Here is a 6,000-nt window from a genome sequence, read left to right as displayed (position 1 = left end):
TTGTGCTGCAATAAGCCTAGGCTCTTGCGGGCTTCCCATCATGTATGAATTTTTTCCTTCTTTGCTCGTTCTGTGTTTATACACCTCTCTGCATTTAATCAGTAGTTAGTATGTATCTCTTGCACAGTGTATATGTTTTCCTGTCTCCTTTTCATCAACCTCAGCCAGTCACAGTAGATGGCTGTCTCTCCTTGAGCCTGTTTCTGCCAGATGTTTCTAATGGAGTTTTTCCTTCCCACTCACACTAAATGTTAGCTCATATGGGGTACTTAAATTGTTGTGGTTTTCTTTGTATTATTCTTGTGTTTTTACCCAGCAACATAAAGTGTCTTTAGGTGACTGTTGTTGTGATTTGGTGCTGTACAGGGAGTGCAGAATTATTAGGCAAATGAGTATTTTGTCCACATCATCCTCTTCATGCATGTTGTCTTACTCCAAGCTGTATAGGCTCGAAAGCCTACTACCAATTAAGCATATTAGGTGATGTGCATCTCTGTAATGAGAAGGGGTGTGGTCTAATGACATCAACACCCTATATCAGGTGTGCATAATTATTAGGCAACGTCCTTTCCTTTGGCAAAATGGGTCAAAAGAAGGACTTGACAGGCTCAGAAAAGTCAAAAATAGTGAGATATCTTGCAGAGGGATGCAGCAGTCTCAAAATTACAAAGCTTCTGAAGCGTGATCATCGAACAATCAAGCGTTTCATTCAAAATAGTCAACAGGGTCGCAAGAAGCGTGTGGAAAAACCAAGGCGCAAAATAACTGCCCATGAACTGAGAAAAGTCAAGCGTGCAGCTGCCAAGATGCCACTTGCCACCAGTTTGGCCATATTTCAGAGCTGCAACATCACTGGAGTGCCCAAAAGCACAAGGTGTGCAATACTCAGAGACATGGCCAAGGTAAGAAAGGCTGAAAGACGACCACCACTGAACAAGACACACAAGCTGAAACGTCAAGACTGGGCCAAGAAATATCTCAAGACTGTTTTTTCTAAGGTTTTATGGACTGATGAAATGAGAGTGAGTCTTGATGGGCCAGATGGATGGGCCCGTGGCTGGATTGGTAAAGGGCAGAGAGCTCCAGTCCGACTCAGATGCCAGCAAGGTGGAGGTGGAGTACTGGTTTGGGCTGGTATCATCAAAGATGAGCTTGTGGGGCCTTTTCGGGTTGAGGATGGAGTCAAGCTCAACTCCCAGTCCTACTTCCAGTTTCTGGAAGACACCTTCTTCAAGCAGTGGTACAGGAAGAAGTCTGCATCCTTCAAGAAAAACATGATTTTCATGCAGGACAATGCTCCATCACACGCGTCCAAGTACTCCACAGCGTGGCTGGCAAGAAAGGGTATGAAAGAAGAAAAACTAATGACATGGCCTCCTTGTTCACCTGATCTGAACCCCATTGAGAACCTGTGGTCCATCATCAAATGTGAGATTTACAAGGAGGGAAAACAGTACACCTCTCTGAACAGTGTCTGGGAGGCTGTGGTTGCTGCTGCACGCAATGTTGATGGTGAACGGATCAAAACACTGACAGAATCCATGGATGGCAGGCTTTTGAGTGTCCTTGCAAAGAAAGGTGGCTATATTGGTCGCTGATTTGTTTTTGTTTTGTTTTTGAATGTCAGAAATGTATATTTGTGAATGTGGAGATGTTATATTGGTGTCACTGGTAAAAATAAATAATTGAAATGGGTATATATTTGTTTTTTTTTAAGTTGCCTAATAATTATGCACAGTAATAGTCACCTGCACACACAGATATCCCCCTAAAATAGCTCAAACTAAAAACAAACTAAAAACTACTTCCAGAAACATTCAGCTTTGATATTAATGAGTTTTTTGGGTTCATTGAGAACATGGTTGTTGTTCAATAATAAAATTATTCCTCAAAAATACAACTTGCCTAATAATTCTGCACTCCCTGTATAAATAGAATAGAATAGAATCGAGTACTTCAGACCGGGAGATTAGCAAAATGTATAAATAGGGTGGCGATTAGGGGAATTGGAGACAGCTGTGTAACACAGCAGGGATACATTGGGAATAAGAAGACAGTGGACGTAAGGCTCAACACAAGAAAGAGACAAGAGGCCACCAAACTAAAACACAGACCTAAGACACATGAGCTTGACACAGACAAAACCATAAACAGACATGAAGACAAGACTGGCTTTAACACTAGAGTGTTTTCACAAGTCTTGCATCCACTTGTGGAACGCTGAAAAAGCACTACATGCAATATGCATATAAAGCAATATGGAACTGCAAACAAAAGAATACATAATGTAAACATATCATCAAATAATCCAGGACTCACAAACAATGATATGATGAACCGAACTATAAAGAACAAAACTGAGAAATGCTTGGTAAACTGACCAAGAACTATGTCATCATGTCATTTTTTAATTATCATAGTTAATGTGTCCTGATTTGTAGATAGTGCCATCTTACAAATACCAGGAAATCCAACTGGGTGACAAGCCAGAGTTGTCTGCCCACACACCCACTGACCAGAAAAGGGTTGAAACCTCAACTACTCAGGATGATTTTTAATGAATTTTTGAAAATTGACATAATTCTATTGTATGGGCTGTATTGCATTGGATACAAGTACCCTTTAATTTCTGAGGAATTCTACAGTAAATCTGTCTGAAACTTGGCACACAGGTACAGTAGGTGTCCCAGAGGAGGGATGTGTTTAAAGTTGGACCTCAACTACTCAGGATGATTTTTAATGAATTTTTTATATAAAGCAAAAAGGCGCTACCGTAAAGAGGAGGCGGCTGGGTTGACCGCGGTCAAAATGGCGGATGTCAAGTACAAAACCTCGACAGAAACAATCAGCAAGAATTTTAGCATCAGTCCAAAATAAAACTGTCCAACTACAGAGTTTTAAAATCCAACTAAACTATGAACAGAGATCTTTTACAAACAGGCTATTGATGAGATGACAGTGGTAACAAAAAAGTACACATCCGCGCACACAGACAAAATGGCGGGAGAGCGTTTAACGGTCGACCTCATGAGTCCGTTACCGTGAACTATGGAGCGGCAGCTTTGTGCTGGAACTGAGCTGCAAACAGCTGATGTTAGCCAGGAAACATTACACACTGCTAACGTTACCTTCACACGGAGACGATCAGCGTCAGGCACAAACACCAAGTTCAGAAAAGAGGAACTTTGAGCAGGAAGGAAAGAGTCAGAGAGGCGTTTGAGGACACGTTTACAACCACGAACATCAGAATCTGTCTGTGCTGCATTCAAGTGCAAGTTGGAAACTCACTAATCTCTGTCATGTTGTCCAAAGATGATTTATTTCTGCTGGTTTTCTTGTTTGAAACACAAACATGTGTCAGCACTTTGTTGTTCTTCACCCTGCAGCATTTGAATATTTCAGGAGTAAACTGATCATAAATTCATGAAGTCATGACTGAAAGTGCAGACTGAGAGTGGATCACATGATGTTTGAGGTGTGTCATGTGACATGTTCAGTATTGTCACACATGTCTAGATTGTCCCTGATATCATAACTGCTCAAACACTGATGATTATATTTGAAGAATTATTCCTGATGGCAGCAAAGTTTGAATGGAGCTCTCTGTCTGTGCTGATTTGTCGCCCTCTGGAGGTCAAAGCACAAACTGCATGATGTCACTGTAACCACCACGGTGACAGGAAGTGTTTTTAAATGATGAAATATGTCAGTGATGCTGATAGTGTGTTCATCACAGACGTTCAGGCTTCGTGTTGACATGAATCAAAGTTAATGTCATTATGGACCAAGGACAGTACTCTGGGTCTCCTGCAGAACAACTCGAGCTGTGATACCTGAATGAAGAGCCTCTGCTGCTTTAAAGAAGGAGGCTCGAGGCAGAGGTGAGGTGCAGACCAACCAGCTTTTATTCAGCAACTTTAACAGAAGGATCAGAAAAATAAAACTATACAGCACAGTGATGCTGACTGAAGCCACAGCATTAAACTAAACAAGCATCTGATCATCTTTAACAACATCTAATAAATAATGACAACTATTTAATCCTGTATTTCCTACAATAAAGCCTGTTCAGATATTTGTTGCTGATGGAAATGTAAAAGGCTCCCAGGAACCAAAGGACAAAAACAGAGGCAACAGTCACAGCTGCAAAGGATCCCCTAACACATGAACTGGTTCGAAGATATTTTCTAGCTCTGCAGAGGAGCTTGATTGCACGGACAGTAAAAAGTGGATTCAATAACAGCAGCGAGCGCTGAGTGATATAACGGTGCTGCGAGCAGCAGTGCAAAGGCTCACACAGAGACAGCAGCTACACTGTGTGTGGATGTGATCCACAGTCACAGCTGTGGGTTTCAGTCAGTGTGTCTCTAACTTCATGGTCACATTTCAAAGCTTATTGGAGCCAGAAGATGTTCAAGTAAAAGATTTATTGCTGTACTCGTCTACCAGGATAACAGGAGGTTCATAAAGCTGTGTAATACTTCAGCTTTCCATCATGGAGTAGTAGTTGTGTCCCTTTGTGTTTATTAGTGTGTTCACACGTCTGCTTTAACTTCACTCTGTAATGAAAGGATTCAAATCACTGATAAATACATACATGCTGACTCTGAGTCTCAGTGAAGGAGGAAAGGATGGATGAAGGCAGCCTAGTGTGGGTCATGTGTGTCCAGCAGTCATCCAGGGCCTGGATCCATCTGTAACAGGAAGACAAAGTCCAGCCTGTAATCATCCTATCAGGCACAGCGTTTCCATCCAGCATCCTGACGACGCTAACAACCCGTCAAACGTCTCCTCTGGTCCACAGAAGTCACACTTCCTGTGTCATGTTTACCTTTTTAAGTGTGCTATTCAAGCCTGTGTGACCAACTCTGACTCTCCAGATTCCATCCTGGGGCCTGTTCTTCGTACCTCGCTAAGTAGGTTAGCTGGATTTGATTGTTGACGATTTCGCGTGATCTTGGATCGTTCGGTTCCCCGAAGCTCATCCGGGACTTGCTGTCATAGCAACAGAGCCGTAAGCGTAAACCTGCTCGGGTTTATGTATGTTACTTTATGTAAACAGGATTAGATCGCGGCCACGCAGGTATGTCCGCTTCATTTATACGAAAGGAACAGCGATATTCCACCACTGTTTCACCATAAATAAATAACATTAATGTAACTAAAGATAATGCAGCACTTGATCCTTTTATTGATTTCACACAGATACATACAGGTCATTTCCTAAAAAAGGGAAATGTACTATTAACATTCTATTACATGTATGTGATTATTACAGATGTAATTCATATTTCAGAGTAGTAATTGTAAATTACTTCGTGTAATCAAGATGAGAGACCACGGCTATAAAAGCGAAGGTGGATTTGGGAAGTCTGTCACAGCCATGTCCTGTCCGTTTACGCGAGCCACCCATTGAGGAAGGTGCAAGATTGATAAGGAGAGTCCTCAGAATTCAGCGCATATTGCGGGATAGACAGGATCCTTTAGCTCAGCGCGACAGTGTGCTCATAGAGAGATATCGATTTTCCCGTGAGGGTATTATTCACTTAACCAACTTGTTGACGAGGGGGTGCAGGACCACCACCTGTCTTTTTTTGCTCTGCCCTTTTCTTGGTTGCTGTTATAAACAAACAGAGTATTTCAGGGTCTCTTTCCAAGAGACGAAAAGCAATATAAGTGATAAATATTACCATTCTGTAGAATATTCTTATATTTCACTTTTACTTGTTCCCATGTTCTAGTGGGTCCTGTTGTGGCTCTAATGTGAAAGGGGATATAATATAACAATATAATATAATGTAATATAATATTGGATAATATAGTGTAATATAATAAATCTATAAATAGGCTAAATAATAAAGTGACTGAATAGTGGCATTGTAAAGCGCTTTGGGTGCCTTGAAAAGCGCTATATAAACCCACTCCATTATTATTGTTATTATTAAATTACTTACGAGTTTGATTTGTCAGCAACTTCCTGCCAGCCCTCTCTCCTTGCTT

This window comes from Maylandia zebra, unplaced genomic scaffold (assembly GCF_041146795.1).
Source record: "Maylandia zebra isolate NMK-2024a unplaced genomic scaffold, Mzebra_GT3a scaffold11, whole genome shotgun sequence".
NCBI classification, from domain to species: Eukaryota; Metazoa; Chordata; class Actinopteri; order Cichliformes; family Cichlidae; genus Maylandia; species Maylandia zebra.
The sequence above is the reverse complement of the archived record's forward strand: the minus strand, read 5'-3'. Positions refer to the sequence as shown.